General features: G+C 48.3%; 2 pseudogenes across 2 annotated transcripts; both read left to right on the top strand.

Moving 5' to 3' along the window:
- Positions 1-4,722: 4,722 nt before the first annotated feature.
- Positions 4,723-5,121, top strand: LOC307115461 (NADH dehydrogenase [ubiquinone] 1 beta subcomplex subunit 7-like; annotated as a pseudogene). Its single transcript has one exon. The product of its transcript is annotated as an NADH dehydrogenase [ubiquinone] 1 beta subcomplex subunit 7-like (transcript).
- An 18,396-nt stretch (positions 5,122-23,517) lies between these two features.
- On the top strand, positions 23,518-23,950 carry LOC307115460 (profilin-1-like; annotated as a pseudogene). The gene has a single exon. The product of its transcript is annotated as a profilin-1-like (transcript).
- Positions 23,951-24,180: the final 230 nt, after the last annotated feature.

Genomic DNA, 24,180 nt, shown 5'->3' with positions numbered 1-24,180 from the left:
CTCTGGAATCCAGGGAACTGAAGGACTGACTGAGCAGGTAGCTGGCTGGGGCAGGCTTATATAAAGCCCGTGGAGTGTTAACCATTGACCCACCCTGGCAATCAGAGTGTTTTTGGAGTCCGGGGGTGAGAGTAAGGAGGAGGGACTTGCAGGAGGTATAAAGATCAGGAAGACTTTGCGAGGAAAGGGAGGAGGGTGAGATCAAGGAGTAAAAGCTTCAGGTTCTTTCAAGGAGTGAGGCCCAGAGTTAACCCCTTCTGTGCGTGCCAGCTGGGAAGGGCTGCTGGGAGGAGCTGGGGAAGGAAGGGTGCCTGGGAGGCTGCCGAGCTGGCCTCCAGAGGGCAAGTCCCCGAGCCGCCTCCCCAGCCCAACCTTCCCTTCCTCCTTCTGTTCCCCAAAGCCAGGTTCTCCGAGAACTGTTTATCCAGGGCCATGGGTAGGGCAGCATTCCTCTAGAGAGGCCCTGCCCTCCAGGAGTTTCCAGTCTAAGACTGCAGGAAGCCCAGGCCCACAGCAAGCCCTCTGCTTCCTCCCAGGTGTCTCGGAAACCACGGGCCCTGACTGTCTCTTACTCACTTTGTGATGTTGAGCCACTGACTTAACTCCTTAGAATAGCCACTTCCTTGTTCTGCTGTAATACCTTCCTATTCTGAGGTTCAAATTAGACAAGTTATGGTGTGTTGAGCCTTGATATGTGGTAGGTATACAATAAAGGTTAGGGCTGTGTTGTTGTTGTTGTTTTTTTAGGGTTTCCCCTAAATTGCCATGGAAGACCCGCAAAGATTTCTCATATTTTGGAAATAATCTTGCCATTTATTCATCATCCATCCACCCACCAAACAAGTAGTTGGTGCTGATTATACATGTAGCCCCATTCAGTGCTAAAATGCTGCTGGTAAGAGTTAACACTTGTTCAGCATTTAGTACCCAGTGGTTAGTGTGCTGTTGCATTTACTCGGTAAAACCACACCATGAGTTAGGGGTTACTATTCCATTTCATGGGTTGGGAAACTGAGGCCCTGGGACACAGAGACAGCCAGAATTCAAACACAGTCATGCGCCATTTAACATCGGGGATGTGTTCTGAGAAATGTGTTGTTAGGCGATTTTGTCATTGTGTGAACATCATAGAGGTACTTACACAAACCTGGATGGTCTAGTACAAGCTATAGCTCCTAGGCTACAAACCTGTACAGCATGTTACTGTACTGAATACCATAGGCAATTGTAATGTGTTGTGCTATGATGTTACAATGGCTATGGCATCACTAGGAGATAGGAATTTTTCAGCTCCATTATAATCTATAATCTGTGGGACCACTGTTATATGTGTGGTCTGTTGTTGATGGAAACATCTTTTTTGCTGTTGTTGTTAATCCTCACCTGAGAATATTTTTCCCATTGATTTTTAGAGAGGGTGGAAGGGAGGGAGAGAGGGAAGGGAAGGGGGGAGGGAGAAAGAGAGAAACATCAATCTGAGAGAGACACATTGATTGATTTACTCCTACTCACGCTGGGACCAGGGCCAGGGATTGAACTTGCAACCCAGGTACATGACCTTGACCGAAATCAAACCCATGACCCTTTAGTGTATGGGCTGTCACTCTAACCATTAAGCACACCAGCCAGGGCTTGATGGAAACATCTTTAAGCAGCGCACGACTGTGCTTTATGAGTGCCCTGGGAGTCCAAACCAGTGCCTGAACTCTAGGCGGAAGGAGGGTACTGGGAGTGCGGGGCAAGGGCTCCTGGAGAAGGTGGCATCTAAGCTAAAACTTGAGCCTAATTTGGCCACAAGGTGATGGAGGAAGGATCACAAGCAGGTGGAAGAGTGAAATAAGGCCTGGAGGATGGGGTGTGTGTGTGTGTGTGTGTGTGTGTGTGTGTGTGTCTGTGCTGGAGGTGACGGTTGGGGGTTGGAAGGAATTGCCAGTTGTCTTTCAAGCCAGAGCCTCTGCCTCTTAGTACCTTCACCCGTCCCCACCCCCAATACTGCACACAGTAGAAGCTCAATCCATGTTTCTGTTGATTATCAGAGTGGGATGATGTGTGTGCCAGGATAAGAAGGCAGAGTGCCAGAGCAAGTGCTTCAGGAAGTAAACAAAGCGTGGAAGCCTGAAGTTCAGAGAACAGGAGCTTCTGTGTGGTTGAAATATGGGTTTGTGGGGGACAGGATTGAAAGCTGATAACCACATCTCCAGGTTATACAGTGACCTGGGCTGTTACGCCAGTGAGATCTGGAGCCACCAAGGTCTGTGTGAGAGACATGCAATGCCTTCTGCAGGATGGGCAGAGAGCTCTGGGTAGATCCAGGCGGCAGGACTCCTGGCACCAGGCTGGGTGGGAAGCTACAGTAAGACAGGAAGGACTGGCCACCCCCATGCCGCCATTCAGGCTGTGGCCTCTCCATTCTCCTGCCACCTACCATCCACCTGCTCAGGGCAACGGTGAGGAAGAGTCAGGAGGCACAGGGATAGACAATGGGTTTCAGATACCCAAGACAATACCCCAATTCTGTTTCACCTTGGACAAGGCCTCTCCCACGGCCCGAGGCTTTGGAGAAGCCACAAGGGGAACGGTGGCTGGGCCTTCCCAGAGGAACAACATTCACTCTATGTGTAATCTGCATCCCAATTCTCCCAACTCTACACCAACGCTGTGATGCAGGCTCCGAGCAATGCAGTTACTTGCCCAGGGTCACACAGCTTGTGGGTAACAGAGAAAACCCAGATTCACATCCAAGACTGTCCATGCTCTTTGCCTAGCCTTCCCTGGGCCCCTGTGATGGCAAAACTTGGTGTTTCCAAATTAGATGGCTACTCTTTTACTGAGACACCACCACCACCATCCCCGCCCCCGGCTTTGCTTCTACAGCCCCCTTCATGGTCATAGGCTCTTGGGACCCTGGCTGATCCTCTTTTGAGGACCAATGTTGGGGTGCTATCACATCCCCAGCAGCAGGTGCGTTCAATGATGACTTCATATCAGAAGCAGTGTCCTGAGGCCGGTGGGAAGTCTCCAGCCGTCACAGAACTTTTCCCTTGCCAGTCACAGCCAGGGTCCCACTCTGCCAGACCTTGTTCAGTGCTCCAGTCTGCCTCACCTCCTTTTCTTTCAATTAACCCTGCAAATAACTGTTCCTTTTTTCATGGCTCCCAATGGACTGTGAGCAACCCGTGGGAGGTGCTGAGTTTGGCCTTCTTCAGCCTTTCTTGGGGGTCTTTCCTGGGACAGGTCTCTGCACTATCTCAGGGAGGAGTCATAACCAGAAAACGCCTACTTTGCACTTTGACCATTGACCCTCCTGGAGAGGGCCGCCCAAGAACAGCTGAGAAAGTACTAGGAAGAGAGGAGATGCTCCCAGCTTACAAGAACCAGCTTATCCTCAGAAGCAGATGGTAGATAAACTAGAGATAGAGCCGGGGCTGGGGCCCAAAGGTAGCTTTTAGGAAGTTCAGACCTGGACACTGGAGACAGGCATCCGAGAGAGGCTCTCGAGGCAACCGGGGTTGAGCAGGCTTGGCCTGGAGTCCCCAGGGGGCACAGCCCAAGTGGTCCTAGAAAGACGAGATGATTGGCCATAGCAGGGAGCAGGAATGATTTGTGAGACCGGGGATTGAAATGCCCAGCCTAGAGGAGAGAAGACAGGGTATAGGGACGGCTGTGAAATCTTGATTGAAGGAGAGGACAGGAATATTCTCATGCACAGAGGGCCGCAGGGAGCAGGGCTAGGGAGGCACACTGAGGCTGTGTACAAGGACACCTCCACCCCCACCCCCACCCCATGGTGAAAGGTGATGCATTCCCCAGCACCTGAAGGGCCCTTCTTGGGTGGCTAGCTTGCCCTGAGACAGTAGGGAGAGGTGAAAAGGGGTCCCACACAGAGTAAGAGGGCATCTTGCTCACAGCTCTGAGAATGCTGGACCCAGAATCTGACTCCAGGGTTCCTGACGGCTCCCCACATCTGACACTGCCTCTCCAACTGGGTCCACGCATTTTGTCTCATACCCCCCTTAGCACTTTGGAAGGTGCTCCATAGGTGCTTAAACGAGCCTACCAGACCCTGTCCTTGCCTTCCTCTTTTGCCTCAGCTCTCACCATTCCTGCCTCCATTCAACCGTTTTCAGATCCTCACCTGGCCCTGCATTGTCTAAAATCTCTAGGAGGTCCCATGCTCCTGCTTCCCCTTGACATACTTTCCCTGCCTCCCTCTCCCCACTTGATTGGTTAAGTCTTGCTCATCGTTCAAGTCAGCCTAAGACTGAACTTCCTTCATGAGCTCTCATCACAGACTAACTCAGGTTGCCTGCTAAGTGTCTTCTACATCCACAGCACATATCACACTGCATTTCTCCCTCCTGATAACCTGCCCATACCCCCATCAGACTGTCAGCTCCATGGGGACAGAGTTTGTCTATATGACTGTCTGTATGCACCTCTTCAGCCTCGAGTTGATACCCAACAAAAATGTGTTGAAAGAATGGATGGATGGATGGGTGGATGGGTGGGTGGGTGGATGGGATGCCCATATGAAAATTTATAAAGTCCACATCAGAGAGTCTCCTTCCAGCATGTTCTGGAGCTGGTCCCTGGTTCTTCAGCGAGGACAGAGGAGGGCCATCTATCAGGTAACAAGGCGAAGAAGTGAATAGGGAGCGGGGAGTGCTTCCGGATAGGAATGAGGTGACCTGACTGCCACAGGAATCTGTGGCGACAGCAGCCATGGGGGCGCACCTGGCCAGGCGCTACCTGGGCGATGCCTCAGGGGAGCCAGACCCCCTGCGGATGCCCACCTTCCCCCCCAAACCCCGACTACAGCTTCCCCGGGTGCAAGGAGTGCGAGATGGTGGCCACGCAGCAGCAGATGGACGATGCACAGCTGGTGGTTTAGCAGCGAGACTACTGCGCCCACTACCTTCTCCTGCTGCTCAAATGCAAGCACGACAGCTTCCCCAACTTCCTGGCCTGCAGCACGACTGGGACTTCTGTGAGCACCTCGACTACGTGATGCGAATGAAGGCATTTGAGCTCGAGCAGCTGCTGCTCAAGTGGAAGAAATGGCGGGAGCAGAGGGAGGCGGATCTGGCCAGAAGTCAGGGGTCCAGCCAGGTGGCCGTATAGTGGGGCCCGCCCACCACCCTTGAATGAGTGGAGAAATAAAAGCCTCCAGGCCCTTAGCCCCCCAAAAAGGAAAGAAGTGAATAGGTTTCCCCACCCTCAAGATTGTGAAGGGGAGATAGGGAGTAACCCTCCCAGAGTTGGCACTGCCCATCTGCCCTGGCTGCTGGAGGCGATGCAGGGATCCAGCGAACGCTCTGATGCTGGGCATGGAGACTTGGAAGAACTGGGGACAAACTCGCTACCTGGTAACGCAGGGAGGAGGTTCTGGGGCTGACTGTGTCTACATCAACTGGTTGCTTCCCATCCTGGCCCAACCAGGGCCAGGGATCAAGCCTGCAAACCAGGTACATACTCTTGACTGGGAATCGAACCTGAGACCCTTCAGGGTGCGGGCTGACACTCTAACCACTGAGTAACACGGGCCAGGGTGATAAACCTTCCATTTTGTATAACTGTTTGGAGCACCCTTCTAGTTGCGAGATGAGATGCTGCCCAACACATGAATTACTTAATAAAGCCAATTAGATCTTCAAATTTACTCCATTGAATTTTGTTCTTTAACAGATGTAGTGGCAGCATTGAGACCAAAGTAAACTTCTGATGGTTTTGGGGGACAAGAAACATAAGCATGGCACCCCACAAGCCCCACTTCAAGCTCACTGTCTTTCTCGCCGTTTCCTAGGGCTGCTGATAAGCCCCTCTAGGTTTGAGCTCCATTCTATCTTGCGTTCAAGCTCCGGATTTAAATGACTTGCCTTTACAGGGCAGGTAAGCTTGAGCTGGCAAGAGGTTCTGCCCAGAGCAAGCCCCTAGACAGGCAGGTTAGTAAGAAGCTAGAAAAAGTCCTTGGCACGTGGAACTGGGAAACAGACAGTTAAGCAAGGCCAAACAATTTACAGCCAGCTTATAAATCACAGTCTTATCTTCCCTAACCAAGGAGTCTCGCTGCTGAACCACCAGCTGTGCCTGTGGTTAAGGACACTTAGGAGCAAGTGGTTTACACATTCCAGACCGTGCCAGGGGCAGACCCGCCTCGGTCCCGGTTCTTTTCTGGTGACAAGACCCCAATTTCCCAGTGGAAAACCCCAGGCCTGAGCTCTGTCCTTGGATTCCACGATGGGACTGCTGACGATTCAGTCGGCCACTCCCCATGTGTTTGGAATCAGCCCCCAGATTCCACGTTGAGAACGGTTGGTGGCAGCTGCAGTTCTTCATTTATTCTGAAATCAGTCCACAATCCTCATTCCTTGGGATTTTTTGGTTCAATCCTTTTCCCAATTCAAGGTCCCATGGGAATTGGTGGTGGTTACCAGCCGGAGTAGACTGGGTCCAACTTAAGAACTGAACTGGGTTCCATTTAAGAACCAGACTGGGTCCAGGATTGGACTGGGTCTGATTTGAGCTGTACTAGGTCCAGCAGGAGGTCTCAGGCGAATATTAAGAAACAGGATCCGGCCGAAGCTGGTTTGGCTCAGTGGATAGAGCATCGGCCTGCGGACTCAAGGGTCCCGGGTTCGATTCCGATCAAGGGCATGTACCTTGGTTGCGGGCACATCCCCAGTGGGGGGTGTGCAAGAGGCAGCTGATCGATGTTTCTCTCTCATCGATGTTTCTAACTCTCTATCCCTCTCTCTTCCTCTCTGTAAAAAATCAATAAAATATATTTTAAAAAAAAGAAAGAAAGAAAGAAACAGGATCCGCCCAGCCGGTGTAGCTCAGTGGTTGAGCGTAGACCTATGAACCAGGAGGTTGCCAGTCGATTCCCCATCAGGGCACATGCTCGGGTTGTGGGCTCGATCCCCAGTGGGGGTCATGCAGGAGGCAGCCAATCAATGATTCTCTCTCATCATTGATGTTTCTATCTCTCTCTCCCACTCCCTTCCTCTCTAAAATCAATAAAAAAGAAAGAATGATCTTTTATATCCAAAGAACCGAGTGTACCACCTTCTAGCATACCTGCTTATTTTATGTTTAAGAACCACAGTCCTGGAAGCCGCAGATATTTGCAAAGGAGGCAAAATCTTGCTGGACACAGCCTAGAGTTGGCAATGTCCATTGTGAGGAGTGTTCCAGTTAAACAAAATCATTTAAAAGCTGCACTTAGCCTTAACCTGTTTTGCTCAGTGGTTAGAGTGTCAGCCCTGGGACTTAAGGGTCTCAGGTTCGATTCTGGTCAAGGGCATGTACCTTGGTTGCAGGCTCCATCCCTACTCCTTGGTCGGGGTACATTCGGGAGGCAACCAATCAATGTTTCTCTCTCACACATCAATGTTTCTCTCTTTCTCTCTCTATCTCTCCTCCTCCCTTTCACTCTCCCTAAAATCAATGGGGAAAAAATATTCTTGGCTGAAGATTAACAAAAAAATAAAGTAAATAAAAAATGAAAACTGCATTTGAATGTAACTGAGCAAACAGAATGATATACTTATTTTAATTCACATGCAGAAGCTTACAGAAGCCTTTAGTATTCCAAAAAAGCTTTATTGAGATTACAAAAGGCGCCCTAACTGGTTTGGCTCAGTGGATAGAGTGTCGGCCTGTGGACTGAAGGGTCCCAGGTTCGATTCTGGTCAAGGGCTTGTACCTTGGTTGTGGGCACATCCCCAGTAGGGAATGTGCAGGAGGCAGCTGATCGATGTTTCTCTCTCACCGATGTTTCTAACTCTCTATCCCTCTCCCTTCCTCTCTGTAAAAAATCAATAAAATATATTTTTTAAAAGATTATAAAAGGCTAATAAAAATTAAAGAGGTATCTAAGACTAATAATAGGATAGATGTGACTCCTACTGCTCCCTATCCCTTACTTTAAAAAAAAAAAAAGATTTTTTAAAATTGATTTTTAGAGAGAGAAAAAGGGAGAGGGAGAGAGAGAAACATCAATGTGAGAGTGAAACATCGATCGGCCCCCTCCCAGGGATTGAGCCCTAACCGGGAATCAAACCAGAAACCTTTCGGTGCACAGGATACCGCCCAACCAACTAAGCCACATTAGCCAGAGCTGCCCCTTACTTTTCACCTGAGTACTCACATTTCACTAATTCTTTGAACTGTTTTTCCACTCTGAAGAGACTATTAGACAGTTACTGTTTAAAATAAAACTCCCTGAAGTTGAGGATGAACCCTTCAGGTATCTTTTACCCCTTGGTCAAAAACTAAGGTCAGTAGTTAAAGACTTTCCTAAACCTAGGGAGAAACCCCAAAAGTTTTTTGAAGTCTTTATTAAATGTCTAGATCATTTCCAAATAAGGAAGAAAAAAATTGGAATGTTAATTGTAAAACTCAAGTTTATCTACTTTTGGTTTCCTAGTACAGAATTGGGTCTACTAGCAAACATGTTTTATGCCACACTGAGAAATTTTCTATGATAAAGCACGTTTCTATACATGATAGAAAGTATGTATATGTTTGCAAAAGCACAGAATGCTAATATAAAAGACAGTTCATAATTGTTTATTTCTTAGTTTTCATTAAAATCAAGGTTTTTAAGGGTTAAAAATTACACTGTATGGAATTAAAACCACTAGAATAATAAGGAAACAACTTTGAATGCAAGGAAGTGTTTTCAGTAAAAGAAGATATAAGAAATGGAAATACATTTTTTTTTGAGGAAAAAGGAATTAAATGTGTCCTAAAGAGAGGCAAAATTGAAGAGGAAAACCAGGGCAAAATCTAAAGGTAAGAGAGATATTAAATTAATTGGAGTCATTTGGTGTGATAAACACCCTTGTCATTGCCTTCCCTCCATCCTGGCCTAAAAGTAGTCTTTTCTTTTCATTTGTTAATATTTTGTTGACCCATCTTTCTTCCTGTAAAAATCTTCCATTCTGTATGACCTCTTGGAGCACCCTCCTAGTTGCTAGATATTGGGATGCTGCCCAATGCATGAATCACTTAATAAATTAGATCTTCAAATATACTCATTTGAATTTTGTGTGTGTTTTTTTTTTTAATGTTATTTGTTTATTTTCTGGGGAAACCAATGTAGCAAACCTAGGCTTATTGAAAATGGAATCAGTAACCGAGGCTGCAGTAAATTTGGTTCTTGAACAGAATCACACAGGCCTGGGTGTGAATGCTGACTTTGTAAGCTTAGTACCCACGTGACCTTGGACAGAGCACCTCTCTGAACTTCAGTTCTGTCTCTGTAAAGTAAGAAGACACTGAAAATGGAGCCAGAAGGGAGGACTCGAACCTACCTTACAGAATTGTTGGAAGAACTAGAAGCAGTGGGAAGGGCCCACCTGGGTGGCACTCGATAAAAGGTAGTCATTGTTATTTCTGGTTGGCCAGCGCTGGGTGGATACAGCCCTTCTTCAGGTTTCCTTGAGTCTCAGAATCAATAAACCAGTGTGCCCTCTGGGGATTCAGCTTCCGTTTATTTGCCCAAGGGATCATTAGTTTTGACAAATGTAGGCAGGACTCTGCCAGACCAAGCCTCTCCCCATGGTGATAGTGACAAAGTTTCCCTCTTGTCACGTGGACTGACCTTGAAGGCTGGGAGGTGGGGAGTGGGCCCTGCCTGGGAGGAAGCAAGGAGGCACGTGTTTGCAGACAGCAGAGCCTTTTGTAGAAGAGCTTTCACTGATGACAGCAGGATTTAATCAGATTGTCTTGAGTGTGGGCGTGGTGATAAGGCTAATAGAGTGGCCCCGTGCTTGTTTGGATTATGGGACTCTCTGACTAGGAGAGCAACTGGAAGGCTGCCCAGAAGAGGGACGCCCTCTCAGTCCTTCTCGGAACGAAGGGCCCTCCCCCTCCTGCCACTCCTTGAAGCCTAGGAGCAGCTTCCAAGAGGTTTGAAGAGGGAGGAGGGGCTGGGGTTCTGGCCTCAACTTCCCATCTGAGCTCTGCCCTTCACCAGCTGTGCCACCAGATCTTGGTCTTTCTGAACCTCAGGTGCCTCCTCTATAAAGTGAGCATGAGAAAAACCCACTAGGAAGCATTGGGGTGAGGGTTGTGTCAGAGGATATAGGGTGCACAGAAGGCCCTGGGGCAAAGGTTGGTTTCCTCCTTCTCCCTTTCCTCATAAACTGCTGGTTCCTACTCAGCTCTTAAACCTCCACACGTGGGTGCAGATGTGCCCCCCTCCTGGCTAAACCTCCTCAGGGCACCACACGCCCCCACTCCCACAATGCTGAATGGAGACTTGACTTCTGTAATAGGCTGCCCTCCTCCATTTCCACTCCATAAACACTCTTCCCCATCGCTCAAGACCAGATTATGGTTGCCACCCTTGCCTGACATTATGGCCCGTCTTGACCAGAATACTTTTAGGACATACCGGTTACTCTGGTTTTTTAGTACAAGTCGTACTTCTGGTGGTAACATTTGTCCCAGCATGTTCTCACTAGACTGTGAGAGCCTGAGGAGCAGAGTGGGGATCTGATTCGCCCACCTTGGTTGGTAGTTCATTGTGTAACCCAGTGCTCTTCTCTCTTCTTGGAGCAGAGGTCTGAAAGCGATGGCTGACAGACAATACATGACTGACAGATGGACCCACTAGATTCCCTTATCAAGCATCCAGCAGTCCCCCCCATATACTGACCTATTTCCTTCAACAAGATGTCAAAGTGTTGTAGGCAGCGGGAAAGGCACTGAGTGTTAGACCCGCAGGGTCAGACTGGACTGGGTTCAGCAACCTCGGTACTTGGGTTCTGGCTAGGGAAGAATTCAGAGCCAAGATCCAAACTATTAGAGAACATTTATTTATAAAATCACAGAGGTAGAAAAAATGATTCCTAGAAGAAATGGGCTTAGGAAACAAGTTATAGAGGTAAAGGAAAGTCTCTTGGAGCTTGGGAGTGAGGACGCACCTATAGGTTGGGTAGCGGGAGGGGCAGGAGGAGGGAGAAGAAAATGGAAAGGCACAGGGGTGCTCCCTAGAGGGAGATCAAGCTGAGTCCTCTGTCCTAAGGGTTTTAAGGGGGGAAATGTTAGGGGAGGTCCCAAGGGAAGATCTCAATAGAATATTCATCAGTTTTCCCCGGTGTGTCCTTTCAAGGTTGTGGTCCCCACTGATTGATTGGCTGGCACCAGGGGGTCATTATTCAATGGAGCTGGTCCTGAAGGCAACTATGGGATTGCTGGTCTGGTTTTACTGCTTTTCTGGTTCTGGAGCTGAAATACAATCAAGGCATAGATATTATCTCTAGGGAGGAAAGGTCAGGGGTGCAAACTGAATGACCATCCATAAGCTAGGGGAGGAAAAGTCACCCTGGGGGTGAGGTCCCACCCTACAATTGTCCATCACTAGGCACCTGGGATCTTCCACCGTGGTGACCTTCTGTACCTGGCCCATAGTCTTTGCTCAACTCATGTCTGTCTAACTGCCTACCACAAAAGCAACGGCCCTTACCATTTAATTTGCAAAGCATACAGGTCTCTAGGGTGGGTGGGGACGTCCTCCCTCTGTGTATATCCCCAACTTGGACACTCTTCACACTCTAGATGGATGTGTGCCCTTCAGGGATCAGAGGAAGATATCCCGACAGTTCAGATCGCAGGTTTCTGGAATCATAGCTGGAAGGGAGGCTGGGGATTATCAATTTTTTTCATTTCATGCTGAGGAATCTGAGGCTCCTGAGAGAAATTAAGAGACTTTCCAAAAGTCATACACATTTGACACTTCCAGGTCTGCACACTTCCTACAGGTGTCTTTCCCCGATTTTTTGTACTCAGTGTTCAGCAACATTAATGAGTCCCCACTGTGGGTCGAGCCCTAGCTAAGCATTTTCACATTCATTCTTACATTGAATTCTTACTACACTGCTTGAGGTGGCCATTATCATAATTGAACAGAGGGGCAAACTCGGGGTTCAGAAAAGGGAAATGACTGGTCCAAGACCTCACAGTTAGTAAGTGGCTGAGATAGAACTTGAACCTCAATCCTTCAACAGTCAACTCAGCTTTCCAAGCCTGCAGTCCCTTCTCGGCAATACTGAAAAGTTGGTGGGGGAGCAGCCACCCATGCCCAGAAGAAAGGATAAGGCTTAAGGCCCACTGGAGACATTCGTGGGCACAGATGATGGCAAGGGGCCAGAACAATGAACTTCTGGAAGAATATGGCCCTCCTTGGCATAACATGCAAATCAGGACTCGCAGTCCTCAGGAATGCTGCAGAGCAGCTCGGTATAGTTGAGAGGAGGCCGAGTTCCTGACAAGCAGGGCTTCCTGATAGCAGCTGGGTCCCTCAGCCTCAGCCCAGGTCTGCACACTTCCTACAATGCAAATATCATCCACACTCAGTCCTGGGCGAATACTTTTACCTCTTGTGGGCCTTGATTTCCTGGTCTCAAATGGGATGCTGATGATAATGATCTATATGAAGGTTATTTTCCTGAAACATCACTTCGTGGAGGTCAAGGCTCCATTCGTATACCTTTAGTTCCCACATACCTCATAATAACAACAGTTTTTGACTTGTTATTAAGCACCTAGAACATTCTGGAACTTAATCACATCTTTACAGCATCTCATATTATAAATAAGGAAAGGGAAGCAGAGAAAAGAAGTAAATGGCAGAGCTGTGATTTAATCTCAGGATCATCCAATTTCAAATCCAGGGCTTTTTCCATGACATCATGACACTCTTGTTATTTACTATTCAAAGTCCTTCCTCCATAACCTGCCTGAACTTCCCTTTCCAATCCCAGCTTCATACACACAGGCCTACTCACTAGTCCCATCAATGTTTCCCCATCTCTCCAATGGCCTAGAGGTACAGTATATATATGAGACATATGTATGTTTACTACATCTGTACTTGTTTGTAATGTATGCATTTATGTGAATGCATTTATACATGTTAGTGTTATGTGGTGGATGCCTGCACATGGATATTAAAATGCATGTGTCTACAGGTATATTTTCCAGTGGCTGGGTAGGATTTGACAAGTACCTAGTGGAGGAAACAAATCCCAAAAGTTGGTAGCTGGCCAATAGGGTAACCAAATGTCCAAACTGTTTCAGTTTTCGCACTAAAAGTTTTACATTCTAGGTAAGTCCTCAGTTGCAGGCAAAGTGGGATGGCTGGTCACCCTACTGGCCTGGCAACTGTTCAACAGGCTGTGTTCCATGCTGAACATAAACAATTTCACAGAAGATCAATATTAGATGATGTCACTCCGTGACCATGATAGAACAAGACAAAAATAAGGACAGCCACGCTGCCCTCACTGCACTCTGCTCTGCTCACCCAGCCCGCCGCCCCTGTTGGCCTGGCCACCATTCAGCAGCTGGCAGGAAGACAGGCGCACTTACATGAGAGAAGTAGGAGGAATGGTTCTGCAGAAAATGGGCACCATGGCCAAACCAGACTGTGTCATCACTTCTGATGGCGAAAATCTCACCACGAAAACTGACAGCATGGTGCCCTGGCGGGGTAGCTCAGTTGGTTAGTTGTCCTGATATACCAAGGTTTTGGGTTCTATTCCAGTCAGGACATATGCAAGAACCAACCGGTGAATGCATAAATAAGTGGAACCACAAATCGATCTCTCTCTCTCTAAAAAAAAACAAAAACAAAAAAAAACAATAAAAAAATAAAACAAAACAAAACTGACTGCATGTTGAAAACTGCACAATTTTCATGTAATTGGAAAGAGAAATTTGAAGAAACTACAGTTGATGGCAGGAAAATGCAACTTTATAAACAGTGCATTGATTAAACAACAGGAATGGGATAAGAAGGAAAGCATAATAACAAGAAAATTGAAAGATGGGAAGTTAGTGGTGGAATGCATCATGAACAAGGTCACCTGTACTTGGGTTAATGATGTAGAGTAAAAATTCCATCATCCTCCTGAACAGGAATTAGCTGTGAGGATAAACAAGCTCAGTTCAATGAACAAGTCTCTTCATGCTTTTCCCCCCCATTATTGTGTTCAGTTATCACAAACATTTTACATGCAACTATTTCTGAGTGTTGGTTTAATTAGAATCCACCTTTTGGTTCATAAATAAATTTGTTTATGCTAAAAAAAATAATAAAAATTTTAACACTATGCAATTCAAAAATGACCAAACTACTGCTTCATTACCAATGACAACTCTCGCCCTGCTTTCTCCTCCTGCCTCCTAGACAAAAATTATTAAGATGCTCAATCATCAAATTTCCCTTGCTTTTAAAAAAATATATTTTTTTATTGATTTCAGAGAGGGAGGAAGAGAAAGATAGGAACATCAATGATAAGACAGCGTCATTGATTGGCTGCCTCCTGCACGCCCCACACTGGGGCTCAAGCCAATAACCCAGGCATGTGTTCTGACCGGGAACCGAACTGTGACCTCCTGGTTCATAGGTTGACACTCAACCACTGAGCCACACCAGCCAGGCTTCCCTTGCTTCTTGACAGCGTTCAGCCCAGAACAAAGTTGTGCTTCCTTAAGCACTCTCCAAAACTGCCCAGCACAATCTCAGGTCCTGCAACAAGCCCATCCTGTCTCTCACTGAGATGTCCCACAGTTCCCCTCGGTGCGTGTGCCCCTGCTGCAGTGAGTAAATAAACCCAGCTTTGATGTCAGGTGTGCCCTGGTGCTCTTTAGGTCCTGAGCTTTATCACTAAGTGAGAGTCTAGCAAAATCTCAAGTGGGGAGAATGTAAAAAACTCAACTTTTCGTTGCTCAACAAATATCCGCTGAGCACTTACAATGTGTCAGGCACTGTGCTGGGACGTGGGAACAAACCCATCCCTGGTCCTCAAGGAGTTTACAGTGGGTGAGTGAGATAGACCGTCTAACAAAGACAAAAATAACTACACCATTAAAAACCATGCGAAGTGCTAGGACCCACGTTTAGTGGGTCAGGGGATATTTAACAGCACCTAACCCAGCCCGGCCAATCAAAGAAGTACCCCATTCAAATCTGGATTCTCCAGGCCTTGCCTTGCAGCCTCTCAAAGTACCTCAGGTTGTTAAGGTTCTACCTGCAACCCCAGATCTGTTTGGGGTTGGAGGCATAAAGAGTCAGAAATTTCCTTTCTCTCCTCCCTAAAATTAGTTTATCGGAGCCCAGTTGGTAATTCCCATCCTAGGAGGAGTTCCAGGTCTTAGCAGCACTTGGAGATTGGGAAGCGAGTCTCTGGTGAGGTAAACCCTGCTGGGTGGGAGGGGTTATCCACAGTGCCTAGGACGTAAGTACTTTCCAACAGTCTATGAAAACGCTTGAGATCTGAAAATAAACTTATAATGACACCAAAATGAAAAATCAAATTACAAAATAAAATCAACAACTTAAATGTTTTCCCAAAAAGTAAATTGTCACCCTGGCCGGTGTGGCTCAGATGGTTGTAGCGTCATCCCATACACCGAAAGGTGGCGGGTTCAATTTTCGGTCAGGGCACATAACCAGGTTGTGGGTTTGATCCCCTGTCAGGGTGCATAGGGAAGGTGGCTGATTGATGTTTCTCTCTCACATCAATGTTTCTCTATCTCCCTTCCTCTCTCTCTCTCTCTCTCTCTCTCTCTCTCTCTCTCTCTCTCTCTCAAAAATAAATAAATAAATAAATAAAAGTGAATTGTCATGGCAACTCAATTTAATGTGCAAATTTTATTTATTGGGGATGGATGTCTATAAGCTGCCTGAGCTGGGCTGGGCAGGACTCCATGGATCACTTCTTCCAGGTGTTGTGTTCCCCTCCAAGAGGAGACTTGCTTGAGCTCCAGGAGCCGCTGCAGGTAGGAAGGGTGGATCCTGCTGTAAGATAAGATCCCTGGGACATGCTGTCACCCCATATATCTCTGAGTCACTTCGCAGCGGCAACGGCCTTCATAGGATTTCCGCCTAGGGCAGCTCAGGGGTGTGGTGGGGCGTGGTGGGGCATGGTGGAGAGGCCAGGGCACCCTCCCCACCTGACACGTGAGAGAAGTACCTGAGGGGAGGAGACTTGCCACGGCCTCCATGCCCGCCCCAGCCAGGACTTTCCTGAGCAAAGGCGTGAGCTCTCTCCTGACAATGTATGGACTTGTGCTGCCCCAACTATACTCGTAGGCATCTGTGGCCACGAAGTTGTCTTGGGGTCCCATCTTTATATTCCACCTTTAGTCTGTCTTGGCCTGGTCTTACTCTTCATTTTTAGCCTATGACATGTTCTTATAAGCCCTCTAGGTTCTTTTTAAACAATAAAGAAACTCGGAATTTAATCTGTACTTAATAACAAATATTTAAAATTCTTTAAGGCTAAAGACTATAAACAAAGCTGACATATTGACTGGCTGGGGAGAAAAATACATGGGACATCTATAACAAACACAATCTATACTAATAAAAGGGTAATATGCTAATTAGACCGGGAGACCTTCTGGACGTCCTTCTGGACAAAGCCATGGTGGCAGGGCAGAGGCAGAGGTAGTTAGGGGTGATCAGGCCAGGAGGGGGGCAGTTGGGGGTGATCATCCAGCGGGGGCGGGGGGGCAGTTAGGGGTGAGCAGACTGTCAGGGGGGCAGTTGGGAGCTAGAAGGCTGGCAGGCAAAGTGGTTAGGGGAGATCAGGCAGGCAGGCAGGTGAGCGGTTAGGAGCCAGCAGTCCCAGATTGCGAGAGAGATGTCCGACTGCTGGTTTAGGCCCAATCCCCTGAGGGGTCCCAGATTGGAGAGGGTGCAGGTCGGGCTGAGGGTCACCCCCCATGCACAAATTTTGTGCACCGGGCCACTAGTTTTTACATATAAAATACTTAAAACTACAAGTCACTAAGAAAAAGGCCAAAATATCCAATAGAAAAAAGGATTTGGCTCAGCTGGTATGGCTCAGTGGTTGAGCATGGACCTATGAACCAGGAGATGTGGGTTCGATTCCTGGTCAGGGCACTTGCCCCAGTTGTGGGCTTGATCCCCAGTAGGGGGCATGCAAGAGGCAGACAAGCAATGATTCTCTCTCATCATTGATTTTCTCTCCCTCACCCTTACTCTCTGAAATCAATAAAAATATATTAAAAAGAAGAAAAAGAATGAAAGAAAAAAGGATTTGAATAAATAATTTGCAAAAGAAAGCAAATGACCAACAAACATGAGAAACTACTGAATTTCAGCATCAGTCAAATAAATAGTCAAGTAAAGCATTCTTTTTTTTTTTTAAATATACTTTATTGATTTTTTACAGAGGGGAAGGTAGAGGGATAGAGAGTTAGAGAGAAACATCGATCAGCCGCCTCCTGCACACCTCCTACTGGGGATGTGCCCGCAACCAAGGTACATGCCCATGACCGGAATCGAACCTGGGACCCTTGAGTCCGCAGGCCGACGCTCTATCCACTGAGCCACATGGGTCAGGGCAAGTAAAGCATTCTTTACCCAACAGATTACAAAAAATTTTTTAAAGAATTAGTGTGACACCTTGGCCAGGTAGCTCAGTTGGTTAGAACACCATCCCTTTAGGCCAAGGTAGTGGGTTTGATCTTCAGTCAGGGCACATCCAAGAAGCAACCAATGAATGCATAAATGAGTGGAACAATAAATCAATGTTCCTCTCTCTCTCTTTCTCTCCTTCCCTCTCTTTCTCTAAAATCAATAATAGTAATAAAAAAAATAATTAGTGAATTGCCTGCAGGTAGGTGTTGGGGCGTGGGGGTGTCGGGGTGTGGGGGCGCATCCTTTCCCTATCACAAGGGCCTGGTTTCAGAGCTGGGCTCCATGGCTCAGGCAGGGCCCCTCCTGCCCCGCGAGCACCCCACTTCCCCCAGCGGTAGGGTCAGGTGCACCGAGGGCAGGTGGTGTCCACAGCCCACACAAGGGGTGGGGATGACCAAGCACAGAGGGATTTTGGGGGCCAGGACCCACTTGGCCTTCTGCAGGGGCCAGCAGGTTCCGGGCCACGGGCAGGAGATGGGGGCTAGTAACCCTTTTTGGCCCTTTTGAGGTGCGAGGAAAGGTGCAGCCCACCAGGGCCCCTGCATTCCTGGGAGGATGGTGCGAACCTAGGCCAATGGGGAAATCATGCAGGATGACGATCCCCCTGCCCCACGCGCAGTAGCACCCCTCGGCAGAGCTTGCTCAATAGGGGCCATGGTGCCCCAATGGGGGGTCCTGGCCTCCGGCAGCAGCAGCAGCAGCAGCGGGGAGCCAGGCTAGGTGCGGCTCAGTCCCCCTTCAATGACCTCAACCCGCAGCTGGTGAACATGGGCTTCCCCCAGTGGCATCTCGGACACCATGCCGTGGAGCCGGTGCCCTCCATCCTGCTCCTCTTCCTGCTCCTGATGCTCGGCGTGCATGGACTCCTGCTGGGGGGCCTCCTCTCCCTGGAGCCCCACCTGAGTCAGCGGTGACCTCTGCTGGGGGGCAGGCGTGGGGAGAGGGAGCTGCCAGGCCTCGATGTGAGAGCAGGCACACGGGGAGGGGAACCTGGTGGTGCTTGAAGGTGTGCTCAGAGGACACCGTTTCCACGCGGCGTTAAGCATGATGCAGAGGGAGCCTCTAGTCCAGTCGTCCCAGAGTATCGGGTGGATACCCTCATTCCCCTGAGATGTGTTTAGGTAGTAGGGCCTGCATTAAGCACAACGAGCAAGAAAAGGATTCCCTTCCCATTCTCTTGCAACCCTTTTCTGCCAGAAGACGGTCCCGGCTTGGTGCCGCTATGTTCTCATGCCTCTGGAACCCGTGCTGACTGCCCCTGTAACTTGAGAACAGGCCGTGGGCTTAGGGCAGGTGGGAAAAGTGTTTAATAGCCCTGTTTTTATTGGCTACCTTTTATTTGTGACAGGTGGTATAGGGATTCCATTTATTGTGGTGGTGTTTTCAATAAATAAATTTAGTAAACTTGAAAAAAAAGAATTTTTTTGGGAACCTCTTACTTTATCTGTTTCAAATTGAGTGAGAGTGGGGTGAAATGGGCTGATTTTAAAGTGTGAGTATAAATTTGTACACCTTTTCTGGAAACAGTTTGTGGCCGAAGAGTTTGGGTCCTTGACTCCTAATATAAAATAATTTAGCTCAGGTGGCGTGGGTCAGTGGTTGAGCATCGACCCGTGCACCAAGAGGTCTCTAATTCGAATCCATTCAGGGGTCAGGGCACATGGTCAATTCACAGCAAGGGGATGCAGGAGGCAGCCTATCAATGCTGATGTTTCTCTCTCATCAATGTTTCTACCTCTCTCGCCCTCCTCCTTCCTCTCTCTCTTAAATCAGTAAAAACATATTTTTTTAAAAAGAATTTAGACCAGGGACACTGATAAAAGCAAAGGCAGATCGATGGAGGCCCTGCAGAGGGTGAGAACACTGAGATAGCTTTCCAGGTTCTGCACCCGAATGAGGATTTAGGGGTTTTTATTCCTGGGAATACAGGAGTTGGTGGGGTTAACCAATCAGGGTGTAGGTTGGCTGGCTTTTTCCTCTTTTAGAACACAGTATACGGAAAACCGGAATATGTCAGCAAAACAAAGTGTCCTGGGATTGTACAGCACTTATGGGGTGCAGGAAGGACTTTCCCAACTAGGTTTGAGTTTGTCTTTGGGGTTTGTAGCCTGGCTTTAGATCTGAAAAACAAACTTAAAAGAAGTCAGGGTAGCCCTAGCTGGTTTGGCTCAGTAATAGAGCATCGGCCCGCGGACTGAAGGGTCCCGGGTTCAGTTCTGGTCAAAGGCACATACGTTGGTTGCAGGCTCGATCCCTGGCCCTGGTTGGGGTGTGGGGAAGGCAACCAATCGATGTGTCTCTCTCACACTGATGTTTTTCTCTTCCTGTCTCTCCCCCTCCCTTCCACTTTCTCTAAAAATAAATTAATGGAAAAATATTCTCGCCGAAACCGGTTTGGCTCAGTGGATAGAGCGTCGGCCTGCGGACTGAAGGGTTCCGGGTTCGATTTTGGTCAAGGGCATGTACCTTGGTTGCGGGCACATCCCCAGTGGGGGGTGTGCAGGAGGCAGCTGATCGATGTTTCTCTCTCATCGATGTTTCTAACTGTATCCCTCTCCCTTCCTCTCTGTAAAAAAAACCAATAAAATATATTTTAAAAAAACAACAAAAACAAAGAGCCAGGCCACCTCCCCACATTGTGGTTCCTTTTGTTTTAGAGATCTCAGGTTGATTTCAATAACTGACCATCTAGGCCACTTGTTTTCTTCTATTTTCTCTACTCTCACTTTAAATTCCTGCTTTTACTTTTAAATTCACCAATAAGGAGTAAGCCTGCAAAAACCCCAGACCCCCTGCCCGAGCTGGTTTGGCTCAGTGGATAGAGTGTTGCGAACGGGAAGATCCTGGGTAAGATTGTGGTCAAGGGCACATGCCCGGCTTGCGAGCTCCATCCCCAGAAGGGGGCATGCAGGAGGCAGCCGATCTATGATTCTCTCTCATCATGGATGTTTCTATCTCTCTCTCCCTTTCCCTTCCTCTCTAAAATCAATAAAAATATATTAAAAACAAAACAAACAAACAAAACCCCGGACCCGCCCCCCCCTTGACCCTAGTAAAAGCAGAAACCCAGACCTGTGCACTTTCTCTTTACCTGTGACCTTGCTGCACGGCTCCAGGTGTGCTGTATACTTCCTGGTCCTGTAAATAATAAACCTTTATTTTTTTTCAAAGTTTCTTTATGGTTATTGCTGAGGTGCATCTTGCAATCATAATAAAAACCACAAGGGCCGGTCCAGCCAATAACATTGGTTATTAATAGGCTGAGACCAGCACAAAACAATTTGGCATAATCGCAGGATTGCATGATTGCTCTTGCAATTAACTGAGGGGAATGGCCTTTACCTGCAACTTGCTTACTAACCACCTAACTCAGGTGGACAGCACCGTCAGGGAAAGGAGCACAGCTTGCTGGCGGGGTCTGTTTCACTTTCCTGTATTGCCTCTGTCTGTGTTGCCTATAGTATCCAGCCTTAAAGTCATGGTTTTGCCCTAGCTGGTTTGGCTCAATGGATAGAGCGTTGACCTGCGGATTAAAGGGTCCCGGGTTCAATCCTGATCAAGGGCACATGCCCAGGTTGCGGGCTCGACCCGCAGTAGGTAGGAGGCATGCAGGAGGCAGCCGATCAATGATTCTCTCTCATCATGAATGTTTCTATCTCTCTCTTCCTCTCCCTTCCTTTCTGAAATCAATAAAAATATATTTTAAAAAATAAAATCATGGTTTCCATAATAATCCAACAACCTCCCCAGAGCAGCGTAATCAAGGCCTTATGTCCTAATGAGAAGAATAGACCACTAGTTATATGACTATTCATGTGGGTAAATGTCATTCCCACCTCAAGGCTAAGGAGAGCTAAGGACCGTGGAATGCATGGCCACGCTAGTGTCCCTGCCCAAGTAGAGGCTCTGAGCTAAAGACACAAAGAAAAGATTCCAGTAGGAGAGGAGGATGGTGACCACTGTACTCAGATGACGTGTCCTAATCAGGAAGAGTGAAATAGCCTTGCAACCAGAAACCAAGGGCACCACCCTCTGGCACAAACTGGTTCAGTGGGTGCAGCCATTTTCCCAGGAAGCCTCCCACAGCCCTACCCCCTCCTCCTTGTTCATGGGGTCCCTGCCTCTTGTAGCTGTGGGGTGTCTGGGCCTGCCCCTGTAAAATGGGGATGTCCACAGGTCTGAGTTAATGTTGTGAAGTGTTTAATACAGTAACTTCCCTCCTCCTCCTCCTCTTCCTCTTTTCTTTGCGAATGACGTCTAGCTTGTCTTCTGGGAATGCCTCCTCCATGAGGGCTGCAAACGGCAGGTGGTGGACCAAAGGCTGCTGGTATCTGGAGAAGAAATGCTGGCAGACATGTCTGAAGGTGGTGAGCGGTCTTGTGTGGTCAAGGAAGCCCAGGAAATGGGATGCGTGTGCTGATACGGAAGTTCCTGCTAGAAGAGCATGTGATGCGTCGACAGGCTGACATTTCAACAGTGTATGCCTTTCTCCCCAGTGTAAAGCCCCACAAAGCCACGAGGGCCAGTCTCGGAGGTCACTGCCACTGTGGTCTGACAAGGAGAGTCCTTGTGTCATGCATTTCTACTCTTCTCAATGTAAATGACTGGGAACAGAGCTCGCAAGATATAATTGTTCATGCTTTCATAGGACTTGTAATTACGTTACTTAAATCAATCCATTGGGGGGAAAATTTTCTGTCAATAATTTTTTTTTCCGGAAAATATGCTTGCTTAATCTACTGGGCCATTATCAGGATGCAGAGCTAAATCCCTATCTGCAGGTTGGAGACTTTTAAAAAAAAAAATATGTTTCCCATTTATTTATTTTTTAAATGTTTGGTTTTTTTATTGATTTCAGAGAGGAAGGGAGAGTGAGAGAGATAGAACCATCAATGATGAGAGAGAATCATTGACAGGCTGCTCCTGCATGAACCCCTACTGGGGATCGAGCCTGCAACCGGGTCTTGTGCCCTTGATCAGAATCAAACCCCGGCACCCTTCAGTCCACAGTCCCTCGCTCTATCGACTGAGCCAAACCGACTAGGGGGCAGGACTTTTTCTTTGAGACCAGAGAGCGCTGTCATACCAGGCATGGCCACCAGGGAGCAAACAAGAGCAGCGCAGGCAGGGTCTAAGAATTTTCATAGGAGCAGGACCCAAGGAGAGAAGGAAGAAAGGGGCAGCTAAGGCTCCTAGTCACCAGAAAGCCAGAAAACCTCCTGGGCCCTGGAGATTGACATTGTCTTGCTTCTGAAACCTGTCCCTGGGTGTTAACTGCAGGGTGGTGAGCACTGAGCCCACAAACACTCCTTAAGTCCCAGCCAGCCCCTTGGTGGGGTCGGCTCTGAACCCGCTGGTGCCATAGTGCCTCAGGGCTGCGCAGGTACCTTCAGGATCACCTGCCACGTGCTCTGCTGCTCAGAAGAGAGCCTTGGGTGGACTCTGCTGGAGCCTGACCTAAGGTTACCCTTTGCATGCCACACTGACTCTTCCCCATCCTGGCTTCCTTTATCTCTAGAATTTGTGCAAGTTCTGACAAAAGGACAGCAGAATGGAGATCAGTGTTTTCCCCTGACTAGCAACCAACTCAGCATCTGATGACAACATCTAGCTCTGCCTTCCCCACTGGGTGCAGCCTTGGAAGAATCAAGGTGCCTCCCTCCTTGCCAAGGGGGGGCATGTGGCCCAGCCAGGCCAGCCAGCCTCTGTTTCCTGGGAACCACAATCTTGCGAGTGATAGAGTAGGGTTACAGCTGATTTCTCCCGACAGCAATGTCCTGTAAAGTGAGTCTGATGGTTCCTGCTACCTGGATTTCTGAAGTATCTTGCCCCTTGTCCTAACTGTGACCCGGCTGTTCAGCACGTTTTTGTTTATTACACTTCCAGAGCCTCCAAACAAATTATTTTTGAAAAGAGGAAGTGGCAGTGTGAGGGCTGCTGCACAGCTAGCAGAGACACCATCCAGGCGGCAGCACATGTCCCAGGCTCCCCGCCACCCCTGCCTGCCAGCCCGAGGCAGCCTGAGCCCAGCCCGTGGCCCCAGCAGTAGTGCCATGACCAGGTGGAACGCCTGCCTCAACAACCTCATGGCAGATGGGACCTGACAGGATGCGGCCATGTGGGCTATAAGGACTCACCCTCTGCCTGAGCTGCCCTGGAAAACCTTCATCAACATCACGCCAGCTGAGGTGGTTGTTCTAGTTGGCAAAGACCGGGTCAAGTTTTTTTTTTTTCTGAATGGGCTGACAGTTGGGGATCAGAAATGATCTGTGATCTGGGACTCACTGCTGCAGGATGGGGAATTTACCATGTATATTCTTCATATCAAGAGCATCTGTGGAGCCCCCCCCCCCCACCTTCAACATCATTGTTACCATGACTGCCAAGATGCTAGTCCTGCTGATGGGCAAAAAAGGTGTCCATGGTGGTATGATCAACAAGAAATGTTATGCAATGACCTCCCACCTCCAGCGTTCCCAGTGCTGACCCCGCCTTTCCCTTCCCATCCCTCCCCCCCCCCCCACGCACACACACTGCTTCTGAACCCCTCTCCTTTCCATACACATACATACACCATTTTTATTTGGGGGGGCCATTACCCCACACCCCTTATTACTTCCCAAACCACATGGGCTGAGGGTCAGGGCTGGATAGGCAGACACTTCTCCCTAGCCAATACCCCACCTGTGTGTGGTTGGAAAACTATTTTTTTTTTT

Source organism: Cnephaeus nilssonii (assembly GCF_951640355.1).
Source record: "Cnephaeus nilssonii genome assembly, chromosome: 19".
Classification (NCBI taxonomy): Eukaryota; Metazoa; Chordata; class Mammalia; order Chiroptera; family Vespertilionidae; genus Cnephaeus; species Cnephaeus nilssonii.
Note: the sequence above shows the minus strand (reverse complement) of the source record. Positions and strands in the feature narration are given on the sequence as shown.